Source organism: Panthera onca, chromosome C1 (genome assembly GCF_046562875.1).
Source record: "Panthera onca isolate mPanOnc1 chromosome C1, mPanOnc1 haplotype 2, whole genome shotgun sequence".
Lineage (NCBI taxonomy): Eukaryota > Metazoa > Chordata > Mammalia > Carnivora > Felidae > Panthera > Panthera onca.
The window spans coordinates 104,929,920-104,949,725 of record NC_138346.1 but is presented as its reverse complement, the minus strand read 5'-3'; the positions used below and the strand labels follow the sequence as shown (position 1 = coordinate 104,949,725).

The 19,806-nt window shown below is 42.4% G+C and overlaps 1 protein-coding gene across 31 annotated transcripts in view; it reads left to right on the top strand.

Annotated features, from left to right (window-relative positions):
• The first annotated feature begins 10,912 nt into the window (after nucleotides 1–10,912).
• Nucleotides 10,913–19,806, top strand: part of CLASP1 (cytoplasmic linker associated protein 1) — a 274,262-nt gene continuing 265,368 nt past the window's right edge. For 28 of the 31 annotated variants that reach the window (XM_060625391.3, XM_060625380.3, XM_060625390.3 and 25 more), the window contains exon 1: nucleotides 11,647–11,754. The gene's annotated coding sequence lies outside the window, so the exon portion shown is untranslated. Of the gene's footprint in view, nucleotides 11,129–11,160; nucleotides 11,755–11,823; nucleotides 11,843–19,806 lie in introns of those variants that run through there. The other 3 variants (XM_078451384.2, XM_078451387.2, XM_078451383.2) reach the window with 3 other exon arrangements.

Below are 19,806 nucleotides of genomic sequence, written 5' to 3'. Positions count from 1 at the left end.
CCTAGGGCGCCCCTACATCATTTAACTCTTAAATTGCCAGCTGGCAGAGTGACAGACTCCACCTCTATTTCAAGTACTACATGATATAATCAGTGTGGCAAAAACAAAACGAGAAGAAACACAATTGTGCAATTTGGGGGTAGTAAAGATTCCCATGCATGACAACCAGGCATACCCTGCAATTTACAAGAGATAGTTGGAATTATTTAATCCTTAATACAAATGAACAAATGTAGGCAGGGAGCTGTTATTCTGTTAAAGCAGACGTAGTGGGGTGGCTTCACTGACACATTCTGATCTAGCTAATGAACTCTGTTCTCACTTTGCTGCCATGACCGAGAAGTGTGTATATGTATGTGATGGTCCACGTGTCAAAACAGGCCCATTTTTGGAAACTTTATCTGTGAAACTCTAAACGACCTTGTTAAAATGGAAAGATTTAGAGTGGCTCAAAATTAGTATTATTTATTTTGAGGGAGGGAGCAGCCGAGGGGCAGAGAGAGGGGGAGACAGAGAATCCCAAGCAGGCTCTGTACCACCAGCACAGAGTCCAATGCAGGGCTCAATCCCATGGACCATGAGATCATGACCTGAGCTGAAATCAAGAGTGGAATGTTCAACCGACTGGGCCACCTGGGCACCCCGAGTTGCTTGAAATTATTAGAATAAATAAACCCTGTCCAAGTGGGAACTGGTCGAAATCATCATTGTAGCTCTGAGATTCTGAGTGTCAAAATGGTGAGTTTCAATGTTTTGTTTGGTATAGCTCAAGCACATTCCCCTCATTCCTCCTTAGCTTTGACCCATCCACACTTGCTAAGTGCCCCCTTTTATGTTCCATCATTGTAGTAATTATATAGTCTAGTAATTTCTTTTCCTTACTAAACTGACTTCTTAGACTGAAAAAGTTGTATCTTTTCAGCTATGTATACCCAAGGGCAGGTCAAGTTCTGGCAAAGGAGAGGCTATTAGATAATGTAAAAATAAAGGCACTTCACTTGGTTTTGAAAGTCTGTAAAAGGCTCTTATTTGGATGGGTTGATTAGGCCACTGGCACAGGAGTCCATCTGAGAACTGGCACGGACCAATGTTGCTTGAGAGATCTCACTGATGGCAGTTGAAATCCCAAAACTGTCAACTTACTGACAAATATGTCTGGTTACTTACTTTTTGGCATTTGCCCTTTGTTCTTATGAAGTGTGAGGAATAGTCTCCAAAAAGCCTGAGCAAATCCAGATTATGACATATTGGACAATGGGATAATGTTTAAAGGGCTATTTAATCATTTGTTTTGCATCAGAGCCATCATTGAACCACCTGGATTTGTCATGCTTCTGATGGTAAGTACACAGGCTTTCATACTGCCATTGTTATTGACAAGTGGGTTTTTCTAATGTCAATTTCACTAGCTATGATAATATTGGAAACTAGGACTGTCCTCTTCATTAAAGATGAAGTGTCCTTGGTGCTTGTGACTAGGCTAAGTGACTTGTCTAGGTCACACAGTGAGTTCGATGGCCATAGGGCAGTTCTCTAGAAACTGCCACTATGGTGTCTAATGATGGGCATATGGGCAGCATTCGGGTGCCTGGGTTGGTTAAGCATCCGACTCTGGTCTTAGCTCAGGTCTTGATCTCAGGATCGTGAGTTCAAGCCCTGTGTTGGGTCCCATACTGGGTGTGGTGACTACTTAAAAAAAAGGGGGGGGGGCAGCCTGGGTGGATTAGTCGGTAAAGCATCCGTCTCTAGATTTTAGCTCAGGTCATATCTCAGGGTTTGTGAGATGGGGCCCTGCATGGGGTTCTGTGCTCACAGCATGGAGTCTACTTGAAGTTCTCTCTTCCTCTTTCTCTGCCCCTCCCCTGCGCTCCTGCACTCTCTCTCTCAAAATAAATAAGTGAACATTAATTTAAAAAAAGATGGGCATATGAGCAGCATAAGACCTTGCCAGGTGAGGAAACCCATGACAGGGAAGTCAGACACCTGTATTGCCTCCTTTAGGTGGGTGGTACTTAGCAGGTAAGTCAAATACTGAGACAGGGAGTGGTTATGAACAGTTTAGCAAACTAGTTTCTGATCTCCTGTTTTCATTACATACAAAAGACACACCCTGCCTTTGCCCAAATATTTCTGTAACACTCGCGACTTCTCTAGCCAAGAGACTGTCTGTTTCCCAAGTGCAAATTCAGATTCCATATGGGTGATGGCAGATGATAACAATATGCATTGTTGCTATTCTTGAATTTTAATTTCTGTCGGCATAAAAACCTTTTTTTTTCCACTGAGATTATCAAAGAAGATTAAGTAAAGCCATCCAATTAAATGTAAGTACCTATTACTAAAGTATTTAGGCTAACCTACAATGGAGGGTACTGCCTAATGGAATCATAGGAAGAGAAAGAAATCTTCTTACCCAGGGTCTGGTGATTTGTTCATTAGGGCATGCTATCAAATCTTTTAAGAATGACTTTCGAAAAATTGCAAAAATGTATGCTGACAGAACAAAATGAAGAATATAGACATAAATTTTAAAAATGACCAACAATTTTACCACCCACAGACAACCACTTGCTAATAATATTTGAATGTATTCACTTCCAAAAAGTTTTCTATGTCAAAGATGCACTTCACACACGAATTGATACCTAGGGCAGGCACCTGTCAATCAGTTGCTCAGTGGAATATAAAACAGATAAAAACAGGGAGGGCCTGGGGTGCCTGGGTGACTCAGTCGGTTAAGCGCCTGACTCTTGATTTTGGCTCAGGTCATGATCTCTTGGTTTGTGAGACGGAGTCCCACGTTGGGCTCTGTGCTGACAGCACGGAGCCTGCTTGGGATTCTCTCTCCCTCTCTCTCTGTCCCTCCCCTACTCATGCATACATGTTCTCTCTCTCAAAATAAGTAAATAAACATTAAAAAAAAAGGGCAGGGCTGAAGATATTAATAAAAATATCATCCTCAAAAACTGTGGGGGAAAATTTTAAAAAGGACATAACACCATAAAGCTTGTACACCTTTAGAGAACACTAGCATAATCTTTTATTTTGTGGATAGGACACTAAGGGAGAATGTGACCCGCTGAGAGCAGGCACAGCCCGACCTAGAATCCAGGAACCAAGGCTTCTGACAGTCTCCCTACTCTCACAATGATTTTACCTGACTTTGTTATATAGATGATTGGATTTAATGATTGATAAACTTAGGCTTTGATGGGAAGTGGTTTGATGGGAAGAATAATACAATGTTACCGGATCCTTTTTAACCCACCGAAATTGTATCTGCTAGGGATTAAGTTCACTACTTAAGCGTTTAGTCAGAGTGTATTAGAATAGCAAGATACCTTAGAGGTCCCTTATAGTTTATATCCCCATTCTCTCTCTTAAAAAAAATTATTTTTGAAAATTTTTTAGAAAGAGCAAGCGGCGGAGGGGCAGAGGGAGAGAGGGAGAAAGGATCTTAAGCAGGCTCCACGCTCAGCACAGAGCTTGACACAGGGCTTGATCCCACACCCCTGGGATCATGATCTGAGCTGAAATCAAGAATCAGTTTTGGTTTGACTGACTGAGCCACCCAGGCGCTCCCCCATTCTATAGATAAGAACACTGAGGCCAAAGGGGAAACATAATTTACTAAAGATGTTTACCTAGGATCCCATATACTCTGGATTGATGGGTATCCACTTACTCTGACTTCAGTTGAACTATTCAGTTGTAACAAGGAACTTAGGCAACGGTCATTAATTACTGCCAACTTCACAAAGAGAGACAATGAGAAATTAGGTGCCTTCTGATGGATGCATGAGGGAGTTCTGCCAAAAAAACTCAAACTTGAATCAGAATAAGGCATACAGCACTATCAAGCATCTAGGGGGTAGAAGAGCATGTTAGAGACTCCCAGGAACACAATCAGGAAAATCTAGAATGTGGGAAATACGTAAGGTAAACAACTAGGTTTCTGCAATTAATAAGTATCAAGGAAAAATGAGATGGGGTGGGGGGGATCTAAAGAGACCTAAGAGAGAAATAACTTAAATGACATGTATTGGTATTTGGATCCTGATATAATAAATAATTATAAGACAGGTACATTAATACCAAACTTACAGAAATAAAAAAAGATTCTAACAGTCTGAACAATTGAATGCCAACAAATAAGACAACTTAAATGAAGTGGATTCATTCATAGACAGACACAAAGTACTGAAACTGACTCAAGAAGAAACAGAAAGGAACGCTCTTGCCCTGTTGGTGGGAATGCAAACTGGTGCAGCTGCTATGGAAAATAGTGCGGAGGTTCCCCAAGATATTAAAAACAGAACTACCCTACGACCCGGCAATAGCACTGCTAGGAATTTATTCAAGGGATACAGGAGTGCTGATGCATACGGGCACGTGTACCCCAATGTTTACAGCAGCGCTTTCAACAATAGCCAAATTATGCAAAGAGCCTAAATGTCCACCAACTGACGAATGGATAAAGATGTGGTTTATATATACAATGGAAAACTACTTGGCAATAAGAAAGAATGAAATCTGGCCAATTGCAGCAACGTGGATGGAATTGGAGGGTATTATGCTAAGGGAAATAAGTCAGAGAAAGACAGATACCGTATGTTTTCACTCATATGTGGATCTGGAGAAACTTAACAGAAGACCATGGGGGAGGGGAAGGGAAAAAAAAAGTTACAGAGAGGGAGGGAGGCAAACCATAAGACACTCTTGGATACTGAGAACAAACAGAGCACTCGCTTCGGCAGCACATATACTGAGAACAAACTGAGGGTGGATGGGGGGGGTGGGGGAGAGGGGAAAGTGGGTGATAGGCATTGAGGAGGGCACTTGTTGGGATGAGCACTGGGTGTTGTATGGAACCCAATTTGACAATAAATTATCTTACAAAAAAAAGAAACAGAAAACCTGAACAGATCTATAACAAGAGATTAGTAAGAAAAGAACAAAGCAAAATAAAACAAAACTACCCACAAAGAAAATCCAAGGCCCAGATGGCTTCACTGGTGAATTCTACAAGACGTTTAAGAAAGAATGGATGTTGGGGTGCCTCTGTGGCTCAGTCAGCTAAGCATCTGACTTTGGCTCAGGTCATGATCTTGTGGTTCATGAGTTCAAGCCCCACATCAGGCTCTTTGCTGACAGCATAGCAAAGATTTATCTCCCTCTCTCTGCCTCTCCTCTGCCTTGCACATGCTCTCTCTCTCTCAAAAACAAATACACTTAAAAAAAAAAAAAGGAAAAAAAAAAGGACCATATATGAAAAACGCACAGCTAACATCATGTTTAATGGTAAAAAACTGAATGCTTTCCCAAGATCAGGGACAAGGATGTCCACTCTCACCACTTCTTTTCAACATTGTATTAGAGGTTCTAGCTGGAAAAAAATCAGTCAAGAAAATGAAATAAAAGGGATGCAGACTGGAAAGGAAGAAGGAAAAACAATCTGTATTTGCAGATGACATGATTTTGTATACAGAAAATGCTCAGGAATTCACTAATAATCAATGAGTTTGGCAAGGTTGCAAGATACAAGATCAATATACAAAAATTAATTGTATTTCTATACACTTGCAATGAATAATCTGAAAATGAAATGGATAATTCCATTTACAATTATATCAAAAAGAAAATATACAGGAATAGTTTTAATAAACGAAATGTAAAACTTATACTAGGAAAACTACAAAACATTGTTGAAAGCAATTAAAGATCTAAATGAATGGAAAGGCATTCTATGGTCTTGAACCAAAAGACTTCATATTATTAAGATGGCAACAATCTTCAAATTGATTGTTGTTACAGATTCAGTAAATTCCTGCCAAAATCACAACCAAATTTTTTTTTTTTTTTGCAGAAATGGACAAACTGATTGGAAAATTCATATGGAATTTCAAAGAGTTCTAAATAGCCAAAACAACTGGAAAAGAAAAACAAAATTGGAGGACTCACATTGCCCAATTTCATAAACTACAACGCTATAGTAATTGAAACAGTGTGTACTGGCATAAAAATAGACATATACATTGATGGAAAATAGATTTAGAGTCCAAAAATAAACCCATATATTTATAGTCCATTGGTTTTGGACAAGGGTGCCCAGGCAGGGCAATGGAGAAAGAATAGGTTTTTCAACAAATGATGGCGGGACAACTGGAAAGCTACATGTAAAAAATTTTTTAGTTTATTTTTGAGGCAGAATGCAAGTGAGGGAGGGGCAGAGAGAGAGGGAGACACAGAAACTGAAGCAGGCTCCAGGCTTTGAGCTGTCAGCACAGAGCCTGATATGGGACTGGAACCCATGAACTGTGAGATTGACCTGAGCTGAAGTTGGATGCTTAACCGACTGAGCCACCCAGGGTGCCCTAGAATTATATACTTTAAGTGGATGAATTATATAGTATATGAATTATATCTCAATAAACCTTATAGCAAAAAAAATTATGAGGCAATTCGGGAAATCTGAAGATTGACCAGGTAGATCATGAGACTAGGAATTATTAAATTTTTAGGTGTGATGGTGGTATTGAGGTTATATTTAAAAAAAATTTAATGTTTATTTTTGAGAGAGAGAGAGAGCACAAGCCTGCGAGGGGCAGGGGGTGGGGTGGGGACAGAGAATCTGAAGCAGGCTCTGTACTAACAACGGAGAGGTTATATTTAAAAAAGAATCCTGGGGCACCTGGGTGGCTCAGTCGGTTGTGTCCAACTCTTTTTATTTTTTTTAATGTTTATTTATTTTTGACAGAGAGAGAGAGAGAGAGAGAGAGAGAGAGAGAGAGAGAGAGAGACAACGAGTGGGGGAAGGGCAGAGAGGGAGACAGAATCCAAAGCCGATTCCAGGCTCTGAACTGTCAGCACAGAGCCCGACATGGGGCTTGAACCTACCAGCTGCAAGATCACAATCTGAGCAGAAGTTCACTGCTTAACCAACTGAGGCACCCAGGCGTCCCTGGAGTGTCCCAACTCTTGATTTCACCTCAGGTCATGCTCTCAAGGTTGGTGAGGTCAGGCCCCACATTTGGCTGTGCACTGAGTGCAAAGGCTGCTTGGGAATCTCTCCTCTCTCTGTCCCTCTCCTGCTCATGCGCTCTTCTTAAAATAAACATTTAAAAAAAATTAAAAAGAATCTTATCTTTTAGGAATACTAAAATATTTTGGATGAAATAATAAGTTCTTTTGGCCCACCTGTCCCTTAAAAGTATCACTCCCCTTTTCTGCTTCCCTACCCTTACAATCAAACTCCTCCTCCAAATGATCTCTCCCCCTTCTTTCCAGTTCTGTTCCCACCATTCTTTTTTGAACCCGTTCCAATCAGGCTTCCATCCTCACCACTCCAATATTGTGGCCAACAGTCAATTCTAGCCCATTAGCAATTGACTTGGTTGCTCTTCCCAGTTTACTTTCTTGGTTTCCCCTTACTTCAGTGGCTGCCCTTTCTATCTCCTTTGCTAGTTTCATTACTGTCTCAATCCCTAAATGCTAGAATGGAATGCTTCAGGGCTCAGTCTTTAGATAACTCTTACAAATTTTTGTCTACGCTTTTTGTCCAGATGATCTCATGGCTTTTAAAACTCTCTACATGCCAGTGTCTCCCAAATCCAGCCTAGACTTTTCTTCTCAACTCCAGACTCAAATATCTGCCTTGATATTTTCATATGGTAATAAGCATTTCAAACTTAACGTCTCCCATCCTGAATTTCGTAGCGCTTTCAATTCCCAACCTGCCCATCCCAGGCTTTGCCATTTCAGTAAATGACAACTCTATTCTTTAAATTGCTCAGTCCAAAAATCTTGGAGCCCCCTAATTCCTTTTGCTTATACCGTGTATCAATCAACTCAAATCCTGGGTGCCATCCTGTCTGATTATACCCAGACACCTCATCAATCTACTGCTTGCACTTTTCCCAAGCCACCATTGTCTCTCATTTGCAGAATTGCAATGGCCTTCTAAATTGTCCCTCTCGCTTCCCTATAATCTATTCTCAAAACTCCCTTACTCCCCAACAGAATATTCTCAAAATTGAAGCTAAAGTGATCTTTAAAAATATTAGTCATTTTACTTCTCAAAATCTTTCGATGGTTTTCCCTCTCAGTAGAAGCCCAAATTCTTACAATACCCTGTAAATCCCTACACAACTTGGCATCCTGTCACCTCTGACCTCATTTCCTACTTTTCCCCTCCCACACTCTGCTTCTTTTGCTCTGACCTCCTTTCTGCTCTTAGAATGTAGTAGACATCTTTCTGGAGGCTCAGAATTTCTGCACTTGCCATTCTTACTACCTGGAATATTCTCCCAGATAAAGGACATTTCTTGCTCCCTTCCTCCTTCAGATCAGTGCTTAGAGTTGGTTTCTCAGTGCCTCTCCCCGCCCCCCCCCCCCAGGCCTATTTAAAAAGAAATCTCTTTCCCTTCCTTAGCACTCATTATTTCTCCTTTACTGCTTCATTTTCCCCCCATAATACTTACCGTACCTGACATAGTTTATATTTTACTTACTACTTTATTTTCTATCTAAGTACAGGGATTCTTTCCCCCTGCTTTGCTAAGTGTTTGGCACATAGTTGGTACCCAGTATTTTTGAGTGTATGAATGCTACTTAAAATGCACTTATATTCTCTGCTTCATTGTTTAACTGGCGCTAGCTTCTTAAGTTTGCGTATGTATCTCTGAGGAAGATGAGACTGATTGAATAGAAACACTATCCACTCACTCAAGACTATGCTATCTATCTCTGCAAGGGTGATCAAAGCAGAAACGTTCACATTTTAGTTGCAGCCTTGGTACTAAGCAGCCAGGTGGCATAGGGCAAATCATTTTTCCTTTCTGGCCATTAATTTCCTCAGCTGCCAAATAGATCATTGCTTTGAATGATCCATAGGATTTTTGAGAATGTAAAATGAAAGATGAAATGTTGAGTAGACATGATAGGTCTTATTAATTTCTCCAGTACATGCAAAGATATACTTACCTGGGATTTTTTTTTTTTTTTAAAGGCCACGAACATACCTGGAATCAAACCTCTGAGTTCTTTTAGGGACCTTGGATGATGCAGTTTTGCTGTGTTAAGCCCTTACACATACCAGTAATTTGAGTGATAGTTCTTGATGTCCCCTGTTCTTTCTTCTTAACAACTGAATTGTTTTCTTTCATTCCCATGTCCAAATCAGTGAGTAGTCAGTGCCCAAGGGTGCCCAGCTCCCATGGGAATTTTGTTTCCTAATCATTTGTGTGTATGTGTGGTTGGTGAGTCTCTCCACAGCCCATTTGTAACCCAGAGCCTTGATTTTCTCACTGGCAAATGTGGTGACTAACAAGCAGGTCATGTTTATTTTGATGGATTCAATGGCATACCAGTACTTTACATAAAGTAGGACAATGCCTGGGAGATCTCCGTAAATGCTCTGCATAAATAGGGTATGTATTGAGCTTCTACCGCCAGGGTCACTTTCTAAAACAGTTCTTTTTGATGGCTTTCTCTACTTAGTTTCTAAGTCTTCCCCATCTTACTGAAAGCAGGGTCTCAGAGATATTTGCACACCCACGTTCACAGCAGCATTCTTCGCCATAATCAAAAGATGTTGGTAACCCACGTAACCATCCTGGTATATACACACAATGGAAGAGAATTCGGCCTTAAAAAGGAAGGAAATTCTGACACATGTTACAACATGGAAGCGCCTTGACATTTATGCTGAGTGAAATAAGCCAGTCACAAAGAGACAAATACTGTATGATTCCACTTATATGAGGTATTTGAGGGGTCAAGTTCAGAGACATATGGTAGACTGGTGGTTGCCAGGACTTGGGGGAGTGGGGATTGAGGAGCTGTTTAAAAGGTACAGAATTCCAGTTTTATAAGATGAAAGGAGTTCTGGAGATGGTTGCACAGCAATGCGATGGTACGTCATTGATCTGCGCAGTTTAAGAGTGGTTAAAACGGTAAATTTTGTTATGTGTACCTTCCCATAATTAAAAGTTAAAAAAAATTCCCCATCCTATTTTTCTTTTTTTTTTTTAATTTTTTTTTAATGTTTATTTATTTTTGAGACAGAGAGAGACAGAGCATGAACGGGGGAGGGGCAGAGAGAGAGGGAGACACAGAATCCGAAACAGGCTCCAGGCTCTGAGCTGTCAGCACGGAGCCCGATGCGGGGCTCCAACCCAGGAACTGTGAGATCATGACCTGAGCCAAAGTCGGACGTTTAACCCACTGAGCCACCCAGACGCCCCCCCCCCCCCCAATCCTATTTTTCAAACCTTACTTTCCAGTCTTCCCCTGTATCCCCCACTACCGCCTTTCAGTTAGACTGCTGCCTTCATTGTACTCCCAGTAAAAACACTCCCTTTTCAGCCTTCGCTCCAAGGAGTTTCCTCTCCGGAATGCTTTCATCAACACCCATCCATTTGGGCGGTGCTTTTGCCCCCAAAGATGCTAGTTCTTCTAGATGCAACCAGGAGTCACATCCTCCAGGTATCCTTACTTACACCTTCAGACCACGGTCCTTCTTTCCCGCACTGCACACAGGAGCGAACACGTGCCTTTGTTTCCGCTTAGTCTCGCCGACCCTTAACATTTAAGCCCTGAGCATCAGGGGCGTTACCTCACCGTTCTCCCGCACCCGTCTTCTAACACAGAACACTCCACCACCGCGGAGCTCGGCATTCAAGAGCTCCCGGTGAAAACTCAACGCACTGGACATCGAGAGGGGAGGAAAGTCAACTCCCACTCCCACGGGGTGATCTCGTTGAGGCAGTGTGTTAATTTCACACACAAGCTCTCAGTGTCAAATTACCTGCGAACATAGGGGTTCGACGCCGCAAAACTGGGTCCTGCAGGATCCTTAATGGCAGCCCTATTATTTGCACAGCTTTGTACCCTCCGAAACACCTTCTCACGTGTCAGCCGAAAGTCACGCGAGAGGGAGGTCAGAGGCAGCGTTATTTGTTCAGGCGCTCACGTAAAAAAGGGGTTGTGGCTGGCCGTCTCGAGTCTCCGAGGCCTCAACCGGGCCGATTTCGCTTCAAGAACGCCAGAGAACCGTTAAAAAGTTGTGCTTCCGGCTCAAGTGTCCGCGCCCTGTCGAAAAGGGAAGGGGGAACCAACGCAAGCCCGGGTACGGAAAGTCACAGGGCCCAATTTCCTTCATCTGAGTCGCCCGACGGTCGGGCGGGACGCGCGTAACCCAGAAGTGAAAGCTCGTTTCCTTCAGGTATTAGACCCCGACCGCAGGAAGTCCCGGCCAGATGACTTTTATCCAGGCTTTCGCGACTCCCCCCTCAGCTCTATTCACTACACTCCCTGCTTTGTGGTGCCTTGTCGCCGTGGCCACTGCATCCGACCCTCCTGGCCTAGCCTGAGTTTCGCCGCAATTTCGCAGCACCTTCGCCGTCCTTCCCTTAAAGAACCTTTATTCTACGGGTCCCTATCGGGGTCAACTGACGTTCTCGGAGGAGGCAAAAGCTCCTGGGACTTGCAGCTCCAGAAGCCCAGTACAGGCCGGCTGGCGCCTGCGCGGGGCGTTACCATAGAGAGCAGCCGCCTCTCTGGTCTCGGTTTACATTCTCTATGGTCCAGCCGGGTCGGTGGCGGTAAAAGGGAGACTGCACTGCGCAGGCGCTCTCGGCTTCTATTTTTTTTTTTTTTTTTTAATCCCCGCACCAAGCGCTTAACCTCATTGGGGTGGAGGAGAAGGCGGCGGCTGTCTGGTCCGCAGCGGCAACAGTAGCGAATAATACGGCTGTAAGTACCCGGTTGGGGAGAGGAGATTTAGATCCAGCCCTCCGAGGCCCTTGCCCCTTCGCCTTGCGGTAGCAGACGCCGGGTCTGGGTGAGGGCGATGTCCAGCGCTGTCATCGGCTCTTGGGTGCACTTTGGGGGGAGGGGGCGGCCCTTAGGTGGGAGCCGGGCGGGGAGCGGGATGGGAGGGTGGGTTGTTTATCCCACCGGTAGGTCGCTGATCCCAGGCTGCTTTGCAGAGGGAGGAGGGGGCGACTGTGGGGTCAGCCTGGCTTTGTGTGCCCCTCTCTCTTTTCCTCTCCCAGACCCCACCCCGGGCCCCCTTCCTGACCCGAGTCTTACCGGCCCGGTGGGAGAAGCCAGCGAACAGCCAGTCGCGTTTGAAAAGAGCCCGGGATTGCGAGGGGAGGGGGCGAGGGAGAGAAACCCATAACAACTAGTCATCGGCGAGTGATGGGTGTGGAGAAAGATCCAGAGGGAAGGGGTGCCGGGGAGGCGGGCGGCCGGGGCTCCCAGCCGGGCTAGACAAAAGCTGAGCGAGCGGCGCCGAGCCGAGCCGGGGACCGGGCGGGATGCAGAGGGTCCCTTGGTCCCTGAGGCCCGCAGAGAGCTTCTTTCCGAAGCTGGGAAAGCGGACAAGTGCTGAGTTAAGCCTTGTGCAGCCTCCTCAACTTGCCTTTGTTGTTCTTTGGTATTGGCAGAGCCGCTCTGACGAAGAGGAGTGCACGTTAGCCTGGTTGGGTACAATGGAGCTAATCGAATTTTGCTTTCCATTTTTCGAGCCGCTCAGATGAATATGGGGTTTTCCAGGGTCTAACTTATTACATAATGTTATTAAAATAGTTGTGTTTATTTCTAAGATTAAAAAAAAAAAAACTAGGTAGATCCTTGAAGCATGTTTTGTTGCATCTGGATGAATTTCTCTGTTGCGGGGTTCGATGATTAAATAGTGACCGTTCGTAGAACCTGCGAGCTCTTTAATCGTGATACTTTAATTTGTAGATGTGGCAGTGAGAGATTCGGATTCTCTATTCCTTTGGGAGGCAGTGATGCAGAAGAGTCAGAAGGGAGAAATAGTTGCAGGCTGCCATGTGCCTTGTCCCCTATTCTGGTGCCACAGTCCGGTATAAATTCTAGCTTTAGAGATTGTTGCTTTTATTTCTATTATTATTTGTGACATTTACTGAACTCTTGGTAAGAGTGATCCTGGACAGTGGGCTCCTTTTACTCAAAGGGAGTTGGGAGAATAGTAACATTGATGCAGAGACCTTATAGATAAAAACAAAACCACAATGTCCCAGAGTTACTGAATATTGTGTATCTTCTCCATTTGCTAAGAAAGATTTAAATTTTTGTGAGCCGCTGACTTACTCATTTTTGTAAAATCATGCAGTTGCACTTTTTTTTAAAAAATCTGTTTCTGTAATTTATAGTTTATCAGCTAACGTGCAGCACTGTTTCTGAATTTTAAGTTTTAATTTTTACCGAAGAGCTTTCAACCCTAGCTTTATATCTTCTCGACTAAAGTAACCAAAGTCAGAAATCCTTTGAAGTGGCAGTTGGTGGTGGAGGTGTCAAATATTGTATCTCCATGTTACAATCTAAGTGGTAAATAGAGAAAAGGCCTTTGCTAACCTTACACCTTAAATTAGTGTTGGAACTGAAAACCTGGATCTCCTTGTAAGTCAGGATTTTGGCCACAGACTCAATCTTATGTAAAAGAGGCAAGCATTTTTTGTGCTAATGGGAAGCAAAAATCTGAAGCTTGGTGTTTATGCTTCAGTAACCACTGTGATAGAATCTCTTAAGTGTAGTTCGGATGATGGGAACTTACTTTTTATAGAGCAAGATTTCAGATCCTTAAAATAGTTTGACAGGGATGTTGAGAAATGATTGGCCAGAAGAACGTTAAGTTTATTGTTCATATGTGTTAGGTTTCGTTCATTGGTTTGGATTTAGATTTTTTTGCTTCAGTAGTCTGTTAACTCTATTTTCTTGAGTGGCTCAGTCTCACAATTTATAAGTTGAGTGAGAGATAGTTTCTTGGATCTGAGACTTAAATTTATCTTTGAGACTCCGTTTCTTCTTAACAATCCTCTTTATAAAATCATAGTTCTTAGAGTATACTTTTAATTTAGTACTATTAGCAAATATTATGACCATTTAAGGGATTGTAAATATTAGAGCTGAGTTATTAAAACTGGAAGTTTTAACAACTGCAAGAAAAACAGAATAATCTAAAAGATTTCCTAAAAAATAAGAGAAGGATCTATTAGTCTTAAAAAAAAAAAAAAAAAAAACCCAACACAAAACTAAGCAAAGAACAAGTCATTGATGATAGAGTTTTTGGTTTGTAAAATGTAATAGAAGAAAGTAAATGAACCTTTTTTTTTTTGTAATGTTTATTTATTATTTTTGAGAGGCAAAGTGAGACAGAGCATGAGCAGGGAAGGGGCAGAGAGAGAGAGAGAGAGAGAGAGAGAGACAAAGAATCCAAAGCAGGCTTCAGGCTGTGGGCTGTCAGCACAGAGCCCGATGTGGGGCTGGATCCCACAAGCTGTGAGATCATGACCTGAGTCGAAGTCGGATGCTCAACCAACTGAGCCACCCAGGCACCCTGTAAATGAATTTTTCTTAACCCAGTGCGATCAGGGCAACATCCATAAAATGTGTGTGTGTTTGACTAAATGACCTCTAAAGACCTTTTCTTTTTAAGCTCCGGAGTTTACTATTTCTGGTAGGTCTTCATTGCCCCAGGGCTTTCCTGCCTACTCTGTGCTCAGACCATTACTGCCATACTGAATGCTTTTCTTCCCCAGATTGTTGTGGCAGCCCCAATCCACCTCCCCCCATGGGTCCCTAAAGTTGTGGCTCAGATGACGGCCTTTCTTTCATAATGCCTGTGTTGACTTCCCTCTTGTTTCCTGCCTGGAAATCTCCTCACTCCTTGCTGATTCCTGTTTTATCCACTACCTTCCTCTTTGGAAGATTCACACCTCTGCTTTTAGTCTCCTCTAGATCCTTGAGGGCCCTGGAAGTTTGTAGAACACTGTGGTATCCTCTGTACTTAACTACCAGGACTTGTGTAACTAGGGACTTGTGTAGCTAGTCATGGTTAATGTATGAAATATGAAAGATAACTTAGAATAGTAGAATTTGAGTTTGGGCAGAGTTCTTAGAGGCTCCATTGACCATTCTCCTACCTTTTGTCTACTGTATTCTGGTCCTCAGTCTTACCCTGCAAATCTGCTTTTCTGTTCCTGGACAGGTCTTGGTTGCTAGAAAGCTAGTTGAGACCGTTCCAGAATCTGCCCCTTCCCTGTTGCCTGTTTTTCTTGGGCATAACCCTGAAGCAACATGTATTAAGTCTGTTTCTTCTCCATGTAATACACGTAATAGCTTTTCATTTCCTAGGACAGTCATCAAGCCTTCTCTAGATTTATTGGTGAATTAATTTATTAAACCCTTTCTTTAGCTCGGTACCACGGGGTACAGTTGAAAAGACTGCGTGGTCCCCACATTTCAAACGCTCACAGTCTAATAAGGAAGACAGACAAAATGTTACACATTGATGCCACTTAGGCTGTAAGTAAGTAAATAAATAACCCTGCCCTAGATCCTTTGTCCCCTCCTGTGTTGTTTTTATTTTTTTTTTTCTTTCAAGGTTTTATTTTTTTAAAGTATCTCTACACCCAGTATGGGTCTGGAACTCACAAGCCCTAGATCAAGAGTCTCATGCTCTACAGACTGAGCCAGCCAGGTGCCCCGTCCCCTCATGGTTTAATCAGATTTCCCCATCTTTCTTTAGGCAATTCTGTTTTGTTAGTGTTCTTTCTTTCTTTCTAAAGTTTATTTATTTATTTTGAGAGAGAGTGTGAGTGTGAGAAGTGAGCGGGGAGGGACAAGACAGAGAAGGAAAGAGAAAGAGAGAGAATCCCAAGCATTTCTGCCCTGTCAGCGCAGAGCCCAGGGCGGGGTTCCATCTCACAAACCTCCAGATCATGACCTGAGCTGAAATCAAGAGTCCATCGCCTAACTGACTGAGCCACCCGGGCACCCCCATTAGTGTCCTTTAAATGCAGTGTCTGAAATGAAACAACTTGCTGTGACCTGACCAGAGCATACAGCTGTTGTCTTAGGTTAGGAGCTGTATCAAGGGTTCAGACTTTGTTGTACATTCTGACTGTGCCACTTGCTAGCCCTATGACTTTGGGCCGTGGGCCTGTTAAATCATCTCTTCATGTTTTAATGAATTCACCTATAAAACAAATGTGAGGGGAAGGGAAGGCAGTGTTAAAAGTAATATCTACTGGGGCGCCTGGGTGGCTCAGTCGGTTAAGTGTCCGACTTCAGCTCAGGTCACGATCTCGCGGTCCGTGAGTTCGAGCCCCGCGTCGGGCTCTGTGCTGACAGCTCAGAGCCTGGAGCCTGCTTCTGATTCTGTGTCTCCCTCTCTCTCTGCCCCTCCCCTGTTCATGCTCTGTCTCTCTCTGTCCCAAAAATAAATAAACGTTAAAAAAAAAATTAAAAAAAAAAAGTAATATCTACTTACAGGGTTGTAAGGATTAAATGAGATATGTCAAGTGCTGAGAATAGTGATTGGCATATAGTAAGTGGCTATATACATGGTATTCCCACTATGTATTTGTGGTAGGAGTTGATAATATTAATGACAAGGTAGCATACATAGCACTAATCAAGTCACCAGAGTCATTTGAGGAGCTTGTTAAAATACAAATGGTCTGACCTTATTTATTCCCCATCTACCCAGAGATTTTTGGTCAGTTAAGCCTACGAGGCCTGGGTAGACACAGTTCTAACAGTCCCCTGGTGAGTCTTTAAAACAAAACCCTAATGAAAACCTTGCGCTTTATGTTAATTTTGTCAGTGATTGCGTTTGCTCTTACAAATTAGAAAAATCCCCCCAAGTAATAGATGAGTAGATGCTCCTGACAGATACAAACAATGCAGATAAGGGAAAGGCTTGGCCCCAGACCTCAGGCCCCCTAGGAGGCGTATTCACTTATCAGTGTGAAATGTATCCTTCTAAACAGTGTTGCCTGTTTTGGTAGCTACGTGTATGTGAGTGTCTTCATAATAATAAATAATAGCCAGATTTAAGGGAAAAACCCCTCGATTTTTAAATCACTTTTGCATTCATAATCTTCTTTGCTCCCTTCAGAATCCTGTTAGGTAGACGGGGAAGATAATGTTGCTATCTTCTCAATTTACAAATGAGAAACTAAGACCTGCAGGTTAAATCCCAGTCCGAGATAGAGCTGGGATGAGAGCAGGACCTTCTGTTTCCAAACTTAAGTGTTCTTTTCTTGTCAGCTGCCTCTTAGCTACATAATTTTGTTGACTTACTGAAGTTATGGTTCATGAAATCCTCTGATCTTTTTGCCATGTCAATAAGCTGCCAAACCAGGTTCCCTCCTGAGTTTTAGTGTGTTTATACTTGCTTTTAAAAAAATGTAAATTCAAGGTTTAATAGTTAACATGTATCTGGGAAGGTTGATTGTTTTGTGAAAAACACCCAGAACTGGCCTTGTAGCTGTCTTTTACTCTGGCACATTTGGGTGAGTTTATGTTTCTTCAGGATAGCCGAATCCACTTTGCACCTGTCTCTGTAAGTGTTACCCTATTAACTTTCCAAGCGGAATCAGTTAAATTTATTTATAGTCTTATTATAATAATATAGCGATAGCACAGAAACTTGAGGGACCAGAGGGGAAAAGCCACATCAAACCATCCTAACACAAGGTATCATTGCTTAATGTATCACCCTGTCTGTATGTTTGTACTTTTCAGTAAGTAATGTTAGGTTTTGCATGTTTTGTGAATACTTTCTGTGTAATGACATATTATGCATCATTTAAATTTTTAATAGCTTTGTCATATATGAGTTGACATGGCGAATTTTGGTAAACTGGGATTCTTGACAAGTAGGTGTATGTGTGTGTGTATATATATACATATGTATACATATGTATACATATATATACATATATATATATAAAAATATATATAAAAATATATAATATATATATAAAACATATAAAATATATATAAAAATATAAAAAATATATATATAATATATATATATAAATATATATATGTATACATATGTATATATATATATATATATTTTAGAGTTTATTTATTTATTTGAGTAATCTCTACACCCAGCTTGGGGCTTGAACTCATGGCCCTGAGATCAAGAGTTGCGTGCTCTTCTAACTGAGCCAGCCAGGCTCACCCCCTTTCTTTAAATTACATATACTGTAATGGTGACTGTGTTTTTGCACATAGTTTGCTTCTTTGGTGTTGTTTCCTTAGGATAAATTCAAAGAAGTGAGATTATTGGGTGACTTTTGATACATACTGCCTGATTGCTGACCACAAAGTTGTACCAGTTAATAATTTTCCCAGCACCCTAAGAATGTATCACTTTCACAGAAATTTTACCAACTTCTGGCAATATATTTTAAATGTTTTTTTTTGTTGTTGTTACAGTGAGAGACGTGGAATCGTACATTATTTTTATTTTTCATTTATTTTAAAAAAGAGCAAGGAATAATGATGGGCTTTTATATGAACCAACTGTATGCAATTTGTATTGGACATTACATGCAGGTGCTCTGTCTTACTTGCTTAGTTTTCACTCCTGTCCTGTGTGGCTACAGCTATTGCATTTCCAGATCGATGTGGAGGAAAATGCAGCCTTTGCTTTGTGGGACAGAATAGTCTATTTGTCAACATCAGAATGTAATCTTATTCCACTTTTGTGGCCTACCTTTAAGCATTGTGTGTGTGTGTGTGTGTGTGCGCGCGCACGCTCAAGGGCCCTGCCTGAAATATTTAGTAATCAGAATGTCTGGTGGTGGGGGCGAGTTAGCTGCTTTTTACACAGATTTCCCAAGTGATTCTGAAGCCACCAGAGTTTGAGAGCTGCCTCGGGACTACCTTCCAGCTAATTTTTTGCTCGGTTTCTCCGCAGTGTGTCTTTCCTGTGGGTAGAGGCAGACTCTGTTATGAAGGGTTGCTCAGACATGTTAACAGAGGCCTGCTGTATAGAGAGAATGAATTGTGTAGCAGTGTCCTTCCTAACGTAGAGTAGCTGGGTTCATTCTAGGAACAATAAGCCAGTCTTTCTAAGAGTAGTTGAACTGCATAAAAACAGCTCCTTCTCTGAAGCCTCCTTGTGGTGCTGGTGGCTGTGTTTTGTTTCAGTTCTGGTAAGTCCTAGAGCTTTCCAGACCCAAGCCATGAGGACATGGCTTTGGTTGGCCCGAGGATGGTAGGTAGACCTAGCATCCCAATGGCAATGGCCACCATGGATTGAACACCCAACTTCTTGTAGGTATGCTTTTGCCAGTTTTTAAAGCAGCATTTATTAAAAAAAAATATTTTTTACGTTTATTTATTTGTTTTGAGAGAGAGAGAGAGAGAACAGGTGGGGGGTGGGGCGGACAGAGGATCTGAAGCGGGCTCTGCACTGACAGTGGAGAGCCTGATGAGGTGCTCAGACTCACAAACCGTGAGATTCCGACCTAAGCTGGAGTCAGATACTTAACCAACTGAGCCGCCCAGGCACCCTTTCTTACAGCAGTATTTATTTTTTTATTTTTAAAAATTTTTTTTTTCAACGTTTTTTATTTATTTTTGGGACCAAGAGAGACAGAGCATGAACGGGGGAGGGGCAGAGAGAGAGGGAGACACAGAATCGGAAACAGGCTCCAGGCTCCGAGCCATCAGCCCAGAGCCTGACGCGGGGCTCGAACTCACGGACCGCGAGATCGTGACCTGGCTGAAGTCGGACGCTTAACCGACTGCGCCACCCAGGCGCCCCACTTACAGCAGTATTTAAGACAGATGCTGTCTTCATTTTATAATGAGAGGAAGCGGGGGAACTTACTCGAAAAGTTGAATAATTTGTCCACAGTCATGCAGCTGGAAAGTGGTAGAGTCGGTTCTCGGATTCTTCAGCTTCCTTTCCATTTATTTCTGTTTTTTGCACACAGGCTATTCCTCATTCATGAAAGGTCAGTGGAG